General features: G+C 37.6%; 1 pseudogene; it reads left to right on the top strand.

The window, feature by feature from the left end:
* The first annotated feature begins 5,256 nt into the window (after positions 1–5,256).
* LOC114365380 (uncharacterized) lies at positions 5,257–5,433 on the top strand (annotated as a pseudogene).
* The last annotated feature ends 6,917 nt before the right edge of the window (positions 5,434–12,350 follow it).

The raw sequence follows: 12,350 nt of genomic DNA, 5'->3' as shown, positions 1-12,350 counted from the left end.
GCTGCAGGTGGAGCTGCTGCCGCCGCTGCCGGTCGGGACCTACATCCTGCCCGTGGTGCTGTCCCTGATGGTCGACTACATCATCGTCTCTCTGCAAATGAATGAGGACATCTAATTTTTCTTTTAAAATATAAGATTTAATTACTTTTCTTATTGTTCTGCCTGCAATAACTAATTTATTTAACATTCTATAGATTTTTTTAGAACCTTCATTATTATCTTTCATTACACTTATTGACAGGTCTACTTAATGGGTAGGGTAGGTTTATCTTGAATATTTGATAGTCTAGCAATTTTATTGAAACAACGTTGCACTAAGTAATAACGCCAGAACTGTATTCAATACTACTTGAATAGAAGGGCAAATTGTTGTTCAACAAACGAATATCGTGTTATAAATTTATTTCAAGAAAAAAAACAGCAACATTTATAAAACATAAAATATTAACAAAACCTTTATATCATTATCATGGAAAATTTTGAAGCAATTAAAATAATATGTGATGTGGAAAAAACGATCAACATAAATCGCAATTTCTGGCATCTGACGATAAGGAAGCGTATTATCAGAATGTTTATGATATTATTAGAATCTGTCATTTCCCTGACAATCACCATAGATATTTTCAAATGTTTCCTAATCCAATATCCTGCAGTATTTAATTTTTGGGCGACTTTTCACACAATGCTAATCTTTATAAGTTTTTCTATATCTTTTTACTATGGTCCGAAATCCGGAAACAATTTTAGAAAACTTCTTTTATATTTATCCCAGTCCCACGTTGTTGTAAGACGTCATGTACAATACGAATCATCGTTAGTGAATCTTAAAATAAAAACACTTATTGTTATTATTTCTTTTGTTGTTGTGAGAACAATTATAGCAATGTTGAATTGGAATCAAAGAAATAATTCAGAATGTCCGACTCCACTTCTGTATATTTTGTTTGTAATTTTTCAAAATTTGCATGTAAGTCGATATTTAGCAGGAGTTTTGATGTATTATTCTCTGCTCACTATAATAGCGAGTATGCTACAAGCAGTAAATGAGCTAATCAAAGAGGCGGCTCTAGAGGGGTCACTTGAGGAGAATATAAGTAATTTTGCCTCGGTCTACAAAGCAATGATTGAATCGGCTCACTTAATAAAGAAGTGTTTTGCTCACCAAGTAACTCTGTTTTTGATTTTCATATTTTATGTTCTTTTTTTAACTTATTATTTTAAAGTTAACCTTAAAATACTTTTTTCAGGTTCTAATTTCCATAGTATTGGCAGTTTCATACTTAATCTATATATCCTGGAAAAATTTAAGTTTCATTTTAAAACAACAGGTGAAACATCAAAATCTATTCAGATGTTTGTATCAAAACAGTACCTAATTTGAAGTGTTTTTATTTTCAGGATATAAGTTTTGCATCAGTAGCATGGTTTTCTATTATTTATTATGGCAGTTCATTTATATTCGTTACCATATCTGGACAAAGAGTGAGCAATTTGGTATTGGAGCTGAATCGGATGTTGGTCAAAATTCGAAACACATCTGTCTGTAAGTATACCTAATGTGTCTCTACCTATAATAATTTACAGTTATCATAATGTGAGGTAAAAACAGTAAAACTACTTAAGTAATCCAAAAGATACGACTGGTACCTACAACAAGACAACTTATNTTCCCTTCTATGATCTGGGCTTATGTCTCATCTTTGCCTTGCATTTGAACGAATTTGAACTCTTACGAAATTTATTTATAACATAATAATATTAGGAAACATGTAGCTATGAAGCTTGCTTTTGGTATCTCTTTCATTTTTTTAAACGGGACTATTCTCACATAATATTTTTCACAAAATCGCGTCACGACAAGATCGGTGTAATAAAAAGCAGAAACAGATTTAATATGTTGTATTGAATTAAGCATTATGTCATCATGTTTCCAAAGATCACACTCCCACAAGATATGATGGGAAGACTGCTCATGACTGACTTTATCAGTGGAATAGTCACAAAAAGGAGACGGAACTAGTTTGAATTTGTGAAGTTTATGTTTAAGTTTAAGGAACTGCGACGACCAGTGGTCGATATATAACCGACGCAACGCCCAGATAGAAGTTCACGTACATTCGGGAAGAATTAATATAAGTGACGCCCTTTTACTAACGTATCCCATCTTTTTTGTCATTCAGTAATAAATAATTCCTCCTCAACGACTTGGGAATCAAATAATCTGCTTATTTTGGAACGATCGCGGCTATTAATTTTCACTTGATTCGAAGTACATAGCCACACGCTTGTGTACCTCTTAGTCGACCGGCAGTACACCAACCAGGTTTATTTTTTTTACAGAATATTTGTAACTAATTAACCCGCTAACCCCTCGTGCTAAGTAAGTACACTTTTCTTACACTAGATTCAGCACAATAGTCGAGCGCGACGGCGGGGATCAAACCCTCGTTTCTAGGATCACGAGTCGGCTAGTCTGACACTTTTACCGAAAACCTTGTATTTATTTTTTAATGGTAATAGATACTATCATGAATTTTAGCAGCAGCAATTTGTTCCATACAAGTACCCAAAATTCCTTCCGAATTTTCAGATCCTGAATCAGCAAATCACAGGAGGCTGAAAGACTTCCAACATCTGGTGTCAGTGGAGCCCCTTCAGATCGAGCTGCTGCCGACCATGCCAGTCGGGATGTACATCTTGCCCATAATCCTGACCTTGACGATCGACTACATCATTGTCTCCTTGCAAATGAGTGATGACATCTAGTTTAGCTTTGTAGAAAATGTAACATTTTTTTATTTGGCTTACAACACTGGATTTGTATCATGCAAAAGTAATGAATGTCAAATAAATGTATACTCGATGTAAGCACAGCACGCATACTAAAAGAGTTTAACCACCTAAAATTAAGATTAAACACTGTTAGATAAACCAAATCTTATCTTAATTACTATCGATTTCTCTGTGTATTTTGTGTCAAATAAAGTTTCTATTTCTATTTCAATTTTATATTATCGTCACCTAGACAACAGGCCTACCTAGGCCTACTATTTTACTAACTACCAGATTAGGTATGTATAGCCTGNCTATTGTAAGTATTTCAAAAATCTCAATCTCATGAGCCTAGCCTATTTATTTGTCTTATTTAAACTGAAACTCTGAAATTAGGAGTTAGCTACTCCTCCCTCTTGTTTTAATTACTGTTAATTTCCTTTTCCGCGTCCTATTAAGGTGATAGATCAATTAATTTAATTACGAGGTGCAATGCATCAAGTGTTCTAGTTTGGCTTCGTTAGTCGGTTCGGTTAACATCAAATTGAAAATGAATTTTATGTAGATACGAATAAACGAATAAACACTGGCGTAATACTTGGTGTAACTGTACCCTAATTAATATATTATTTACAGTTTTAGAGTAGGCGCACACCGTTGATTTTTCGTCGGCCGATAGTTTAGTCGGGCAGTTGATCAGTATGGGCATGTATGGGAGTGCGCACACTACGCTACGCCGGCCGATTCGATTTGGCCGATTCTTCATACCTACAAATTAAAATCGGGCACAACTATCGGCCAACTAAAAATCAACAGTGAGCGCCTACTCTTAGTATTAATTAGGTATTTGGCAACTAACAACATACTGACAACAAACACATTTATAATTAAAAAGAAAGTCGATTTTCTTCACTCATATTATTAAGATTACACTTCATTAGGTATTAAACCACTTATTCGTATAATGCAACTATCAATTCAATAAAAGCTATAAAACTGTCACAATCGATTAACTTTACCGATAACTTTCATGCAATCTTTTTGCGCGCGGACTCCGTAATTAGGTACGTATACTCTGTGGCCGTATTTTCGCGCGCTTTTGTCTATGGCCGGGTAAAAAGGGTTCGCACGCGCGCAGTTTCTCTATGCTCGCACAATGCAGGTCAAGCACCTGTCTCGCTCTAATTAGTGACGTCTTCTCTGTCCCAGCCAGCGGATAGGGCTGCCTGAGTTGCCATCTGCAAAAATGATTTTTTTTATTATGTCTAACTTCTAGTCTGTGGCATTTATTGTGGTTTGAATCATATCAAGTTATTTGATACTAAGTAGATGGTATTTTTTGGTTCAAACTGCATCTCATCAAACTTAAACACTGTAAAAAAAGTACTTTATGGAACTATTCCCACCTCTCATTCCCACCGCTGCAACTCCTGTGTAGCCAGGATCTACTGCTTGACCGCCAATAAAACCCCAACCAGTGAAGGCCAAGTTTGTCCCGGGGGAAGTATTAGATTCAGGATCATAGTTTTTGTTCCTTCCTGTCCATTCGCTAATTTCGCTATAGCCTAGCTTTATGTGTACACAATCCTAGGTCCGTTTACACATTGCCTACAAATACCTAAACCGCCTAAACGGTACTTTGCGAGTGTATATTGTATTGCTCTATTTTGTAGCGTTATCCATTGTGGTTGTTGTATTACAGTTCACAATAGATTAATGATATTATCACGGTTAGTTATGGCGTAATAAAGACTTAACTAACCCCATTATGGTATGTTATTGTAAAAGTGTTATTATTGTACGCAGAGGCTTTTATTGTGTACAAAATTAATGTAAACTTTTTTAGCACTTCAGGCTGTTCATTCTTGTTGGTAAATCACACCTTTTACAAACTATTGATGGAGGATGGATGGGAGGGAAGTCGAACCTTAACTTCGAACTCCTCCTATATTCTTCTGATTATGGTCCAATGACAGTCTAACTTTCCCCCGGGACAAGCTTGACCTTCACTGGTTGGGTTTTTATTGGCGGTCAAGCTGTAGATCCTGGCTACACAGGAGTTGCAGCGGTGGGAACGAGAGGTGGGAACGTGGGAATAGTCCCCGTTAACTAAGATGCACAATGTTCAGCTTGAGGTTCGAATAGCGCTGAATGCTGTAGCATTTTATGAAGTTTTAATAGGGGCGACATTCCAAGCACAATGAATAGTGTGATGTGCTGTGGACTGTTCCTACTTTCATACCAAGTTACCTAATACAATTCTATAAATAACTAAATAAAAGCAAAACATCCGTAACATAACCCGATCAATATTCGCTCATATGTTATAGGTATTACATAAAACAGTAACAATCGTTAACATTGCGTACATTTTCGATTTTCATTGCCAAGAATGGGGCAAGTTTCGATTCGTGACTGCCTTGCGTGACAATCAAGACTTAGTTTTGGAGGGCTATTCTGGACTCACACGATATTTATGACAAGACCTTACTTCATAGGATCATTTCTATAGTAAGCTCTTCGCTAGACCTTCACACTATGTGATATTTATGACATAAGCCTACAAACCGAATGTCAAATTACATCAGAAGATGAAATGAATGTAAGTTGTATTTATTTATTTATTTGTAATAGATATACAAACAGTTTACAGTCTGGGCTTCATCGTAGTAGTTGTAATACCTATCAAGTTAAAAAATTCATTAGGGGAAAGATAATAATTAATCTTTAGTGGTAACTAGTTGTAGAGACCCACTGCTTCTGCATCGTTCTATGCCTACCTAGAATAAATTTTTTACCTTTTTTTAATTTCAAATAAGTTTAAGTGTTCATTACTTTCATATTTTCGTTTCTTTTAAATGGAATATGGATAGAAAAAAATGCTCCTATTTTAGCACCATTGCACACATTAAACATTCCATTTTTCTGATATCTGCATGCCATATTACATTTGCTTACATAATTTCCTGTCTAATAGTAAAATTTTTTTACGCCAATTCAAACTCGCATGAAAGTTAAGCCCATTATTGACACGATCTACAAAGTTACAAACGTCACATGGAAATGACACGAATTACGCTACGTTAACCTCAATCGTCGTCGATCATTATCGTGCACGCTTCGGTACTCGTAACGACGTAATCTAACCCCTAACTGTTGTTTTAAGGTGCTTCCTCATCTGGAGCATTCGTCTGTAATGTAAAATTCTAGATTTGGTTTTAATCATATTACAATACTGCCTCCCAAAGAGCCGCAGGAAAACCGACATAGCCAGCAAAATTGCCAAAGACAGTAGGCGGAGCACATTAGCTCGTACAACTGATGGCCGTTGGGGTTGGGAGAGAAAAGTTCTCGAGTGGCGAACATGGACGGGAAGATGTAGTGTAAGCCTCCCACTAGGTGAGCCGACGGTCTGGTGAGAGTCACGGGAAATACCTGAATGCGGGTAGCGCAGGACTGGAAATCCTTGGGGGAGACCTTTGTCCAGTCGTCGACGTGATTTGACTGGAACAAAAGAACGAACTGCCTGACTTGACGAGCATTTGCCTAAAACTTAATGCCATTTCAGGTTCCTCAAATTCAGATGCTTGACTCTGTAATGTTACATTACATGCAAATGCTCTAAGTGAGGGAGCACCTTTATGTGCGTATACGCGAATTCGTGACTTCTTATCGGCAGAAAATCTCAAATTATCAGAATAAGCCAATTTTTGTCGAAGGTAATAAAATACCTTGAGTCACGGTATTTATTAGGGTTTTATTTATTTCCTAACCTTGGCCTTGGTTCGACTACCTGAGACTATATTAATAAGAATTTATTCTGAACCCCAATGTTTGGATCGATTTGAGACGTTTGTTACTCGCCCACGCTAAAAGTATGGGACGGATTAAAATTACTCTATAGCCATAGGACGTCCACTGCTGAACATATGCCTCCCCCAATGATTTCCACAATGGCCGGTTGGTCCACCTTGTGGGGACGTCCTACGCTGCGCTTTCCGGTACGTGGCCTCCACTCCAGAACCTTGCTGCCACATCAGCCGTCAGTTCTGCGTACTATATGCCCTGTCCATTGCCACTTCAGGTTGCTAATCCGTTGGGCTATGTCAGCGACTTTAGTTCGTTTACGGATCTCCTCATTTCTGATTCGATCTTGTAAAGAAACACCTTTTAATCTTAAAGAAGTCTAGTCTTGGTAACAAAGTAATTCTAGAACAGAAAGAAAACACTACATTACATTTCTTAGCACGTAACCTAGCGTGTCACAAACTATGATGGCTTTTTCTCCACTTACAGGTATTTTCTAAATGGCTATATTTTCCAACGTATCTCTTCAATCAGTATTTTGCATGTTTTATTGTTGTTCTATTATTATCACGAGAAAGTTGGTAAACTAGTTCTTTTTTAAAGGAATTGCATAATTTAACAGTCACTGATCCGAAGCAAGGGCGTTTTATTTACGTACCTTAATGAATTAGTCCTGGGTGATTAGGTCTTGATGTTTGTCTGGCTAAGTCCATCATAGGCTTGGCTTGACAATCTTGACATCAAGGTTGGTCACTTGTCCCATAAGTTGTTTAGGGTTGTCGTGTCGATGGGATACCTGCTTTGTTCTACATAAAAAAAAGATAAGTGCAAAAAAAAATACATGGAGTTAGTGAAAGGTAGCAGGAAGGCGCTGGACGCAGGCCGCTACCAACCTGGCAAAATGGAAAGCAGACTAAGACGACGGGATTTTGCAAAATTCAACCCATGAAGGTGTAAAACGGGATCCACACGTACGAAGTAGCGGGCGGCCGCTAGTATTGCTATATTCCAATGACCATAACGCCCTACTTCCAGCACATTCGCACCTCGCCCACACAGATGAAGTGGCATTACGTCACGCATGTGTTTGTAAACATTGCGTTATCAATCTCTCGTCTCGCGTGCGCCCGCGCAGTTATTGGTTATGGTTATGACCAACTGCCGGTGCAGCGGACAGAGTTTTCACTTTGTTGGCGCTTCTGTAGCAGTTAAAGATTGACCTAGATTTCCTGGGTTTAATTTTCTAGATTCATTGAAATTGTTATGTTTTCTAAAACACTTCTCTGAGGCCCGATTCGACCTAACTTTTATCCGAGAATAACTCCAGGTATAACTGGCACATTGACAATTTGACAGTTTCAGTATGGGAAATAATGTCAACATGACAAGTTTATTCTGAGATTAATATTTACCCTTGTATGGTCGAAATCCACCCTAAAAGGGAAGTAAAATCCCACATGTGACATTTGATTTGACCTAAATTATGTAAAAAAACATTGCAAGTTAAAACAATAATTATTTGTATGTAGTTTGTAAATTGCTAGGTATTTTTTGCGTTGCTTTTTACTAATTCAGTATCATTTAATATTTACCTATCATCAAGGTTATCCTACAGGTAACTGACCCAAACTATACCAAAGGACCATTTATCAGTAGTGGCAACAAAGGCTCTCTTATGGGCAAAAAATATACTCTTTGGTCACGATTTTCTACGCTCCAAAACATGATTCGCCAATAATAATGTGGTTTATTCTATTAATATACTAGTATTTATCGACCAAAGGTTTTTGCAGTCTCTATCGTTTCTATTATTAGGATCTCATAAGATTGTTTTTTAGGTTTGATTTGAATGAAACCAACCATCCAATCCATTCACATTGGAGCGTTTGAGCGCATCTCTCTCAGAATAAGGCCCGTACTCTATACAAATAAGTAATTAACGATATAGTAGGTACTGTAGTCTTGTCATCATTAACTTTTCAGCCACAGGACGTCCACTGCTGAACATAGGCCGCCCCCAATGATTTCCACATCGCACGATTGGTAGCGGCCTGTATCCAGCGCCTTCCTGCTACCTTTATGGGTTCTGTAGCGTCAGCGTACACTGCATTTGTTTATTAGACAAAACACAGTAGGTCGCGCGACCTACTGTGTTTTGTCTAATAAACAAATGCAGTGTACGCTGACGCTACAGTTCTTTATGGGTCTTTATGAGGCCTCCCCCAATGATGTCCACATCGCCCGGTTGGTAGCGGCCTACATCCAGCGCCTTCCTGCTACCTTTATGGGTCTTTATGAGGCCGCCCCCAATGATTTCCACATCGCACGGTTGGTAGCGGCCTGCATCCAGCGCCTTCCTGCTACCTTTATGGGTTCTTTATGGGTCTTTATGAGGCCTCCCCCAATGATGTCCACATCGCCCGGTTGGTAGCGGCCTGCATCCAGCGCCTTCCTGCTACCTTCATGAGGTCGTCGGTACACAGTAGGTACACTACCTACCCACAAAGTATTAGATAACCACGGCCAGTTCCGAATTCAAATGGTGGACGCGTCGCGCATTCGAATTCGCGCCGGAAGCCGCTAATGCGGTAACGAGCGTGCGCGTGCGCAAGCAGGGCTGGCTGCTGCGGGAAATTTAGTTCAGATGAGAACAAGTAAAGTTAAACAATAAGACATCTTGTGTAGTTGAATTAGGAGCTAGCTATTATGTACATTTCGGCATCCTTAATAACCTCTTTCTCCTCCAAATCCACAGGACAGGACAGTTGTCTTTAATGAAAGTTAACCAGATAAGTTTGACAACCTATTCTTCTTCTTGTCGTGTCGACAACAAACCTACACAGCGTCAACCCAAAACTCCGCCACAAGAGAGGCGTTGTCAGTAGCCTTCATTAAATCTTCCTGCTGCGTGCAGTTGTTTGGGCACGCAGGGTACGACATCATTTGCTTCGCCGACTGGGGAACAAAACCACACTTGCACTCCAAGTTTAAGCCATCCAAGAATCCCCACCAACATATTGACTGACAAACATGTAAAGTCTGCGTGGTTCCTAATAGGATCACTCCTAGTCACTCTTCCCATGGATGTTGAAAAAGGCTACTAATGTACATGTGTTTTGACATGTTGCCAAACGTCATAAAAAGTACAAGTACAAGCCGGCGACATGTTTCGTTTGAAATAAAGCCGTGTAGTCCTTATGGGAATGGGACAAATATGCGAGCATTAGATCTCCCCTGGCCAGCGTGAGAAGTATGGAACAAAATAACCCTTTGCTTCTCTGGGGGGTAAATAAATGACCTGATGATCATTATTACTCCTTCTCGCAAAAACAACTTGAGGTATTTTTAATAAACTTTTCAATTTCATACATTATTTCGCATTTATAAAAAAAGTAGGTATATTTCGTACTATTTTAGCATGGGACGACAGCCCTATCGTCCCCGGTCGTTCCATATCAACCGATGTTTTGCTACGTACGGAACTTTAGTTTTTAGGAGGCATTGAATATTTTATGTTAAATCAATGATTATGGACAGTGATTTAAATACGTTCCTATTTTATCGCCTATAGGCAAAAGGAACAATTGAATAATTTTATCAAAATCAATCTTAACACTGTATGGCATGTAAGTAAATGTTTTCTCAGTTACTGGTTTCTCGTGGTCAATTTTTTATCCTAAATCTAAACCTTTGTAAATAGGATAGTTAAACCATGTATTTGCTTGCTATTATGTAGGTTATTGTCCTTCTAATTTTATGTTCAACGTTTCTTACGTATTCACAAATTGTATGAACTCAATTCTGGTGTAATATTCATAAAATTACAAGTGACATTAGTATTAGTTGATGTCGCCATTGTTGTAACGCGTAAAACCATTGTTTCGCAGTTCACACACTTACGAGTGATTGTTATGGAAAATACTACTTACGAAATATGTAGAATTATTTTTATGACGGTTACTAGGTTTGCTTCCGAAGCACTGAGGAAGAAAAGTTTGTATTTTTTTTTAAATTATAAACACTTATCAACTCAGACCTCTATTTTATACGGGTCTGTATCAGCGTTGCCAGACGTCCCGATTTTGGCGGGACGTCCCGATTTTTAAATCAAATTTAAATGTCCCGCGCGTTACAGGCTCGGTCCCGCTTTTCAGAGAGAGACACTCACTTCACCAGACTATTGTTTGAAACGCCATATTATTCTAAAGAATAAAACTTTTTTATTTTTTTTTTCTTTTTTTATTCTAAAGACGAATTTAACGATAGAGTAAATCTGATTTAAAATATTATTTTTTTTGTTAAAATACATTTCTATGGCTACTTTTGCTATCTATTGTCACGTAAACGTAATTTTAAGTCAAATAAAAAGATACTAAATATTTGAAAACCTTTGATTATATACGTTTTTTTACTATGTCCCGCTTCTGACGGAAGAATCCCGCTATTTTCACTCAAAAAGTACCAAAGTCCCGACTTGGCGAAAAATAAACTGGCAACGCTGGTCTGTATTCAGTTAAAGGACCAGACACAAGAAGTTTCCACATGACAAGGGATTATTTTTATTCCCAGCGCCCACCACCAGACGTCCACCCTGGTGGACGTTGCGAAAATTTTACTTCGGGAACACTAAGGCCCGGTTTTTTGATTCTTAGTTAAAATAACCAATGGTCAAATTTGACAGATGTCAAATGACAAGTGGTTAAATATCAGAAAAAACGTTTTTAGAACAATGGTTAGCTTGGCTTTTAGTACATTTTTTAACTATTAGTTTACATTTTGTTAATATTTAACCATTAGTAGCAAAATTTAACAATTAGTTAATTTAACTATAAATCAAAAAACTGGGCCTAAGGCTGGGTTGCACCATCTTAATTTAACTTTGACAAACGTCAAAAATCTGTTAAACAAAACTCCATACAAAAACGCCGGTTATAGGTGGTGCAACTCAGCCTAACAGTGGAAACAGATAATTAGATGATTCCCTGCGTCCCCTACATAAAACATACGCCCGTATTCGCAAACGTTACTATGAGGTCTCACAGTGCGCGTAGACGCACAGCGTGACACACAAACCAATCACAGAGATCTATTCAACACTGTGCGTTCGATTTGCTGCTTCACTTAAGCAAGCATCGTTGGTGAATTGATACGGGCGATAGATTCTACTTCCTCTAGCGTTTTCATTAATATTTAGGTATATTAGAAGAAGTGTAACTACTTAACAAAATTAAGATGAATGGTTCTTTTCCAGGACTAAGGAACCCTATAAAATAGTTCCCGCATCATTTAAAATACCAGGTCAATAGATTCTTAACCCCAATGCAACGCATTTCGTTATAGTTAACGTTAACAATTGGTTAAATTAAATCACTTCTGAGTAGGAAGTGGGGTGACTCAGCTGATTCCCCCACATTTATTTTGGGATGGAGGTATTATTGGTTTGAACTGACTGTTTTTTGTTAAATTCATAATTAAATCTATCAGAATTCAATTAGCGAAAAAATGGTTTCTTAATAACATGAATTGTATAGATGACTACAAACAAAATAAGATAAACGCTGTGATTTATTTATTGGATGATACGTTTTTTATGTTATAGTCAACATAACTTAACATGTCATTTTATAAATACAAAATAACAAACTGTCTGTCTGTCCCTTGCCTTTTCATTCTAAAGCTGAGTTGCACCATCTTACTTTAACTTTAACAAACGTCAATTATCTGTCAAACTCCATACAAAAAACACCAGTTAGTTACTGTTAAAGCTA

This window comes from Ostrinia furnacalis, unplaced genomic scaffold (assembly GCF_004193835.3).
Source record: "Ostrinia furnacalis isolate ACB-3 unplaced genomic scaffold, ASM419383v2 OfSCF0447, whole genome shotgun sequence".
NCBI lineage: Eukaryota > Metazoa > Arthropoda > Insecta > Lepidoptera > Crambidae > Ostrinia > Ostrinia furnacalis.
The sequence above is the reverse complement of the archived record's forward strand: the minus strand, read 5'-3'. Positions and strand labels throughout refer to the sequence as shown.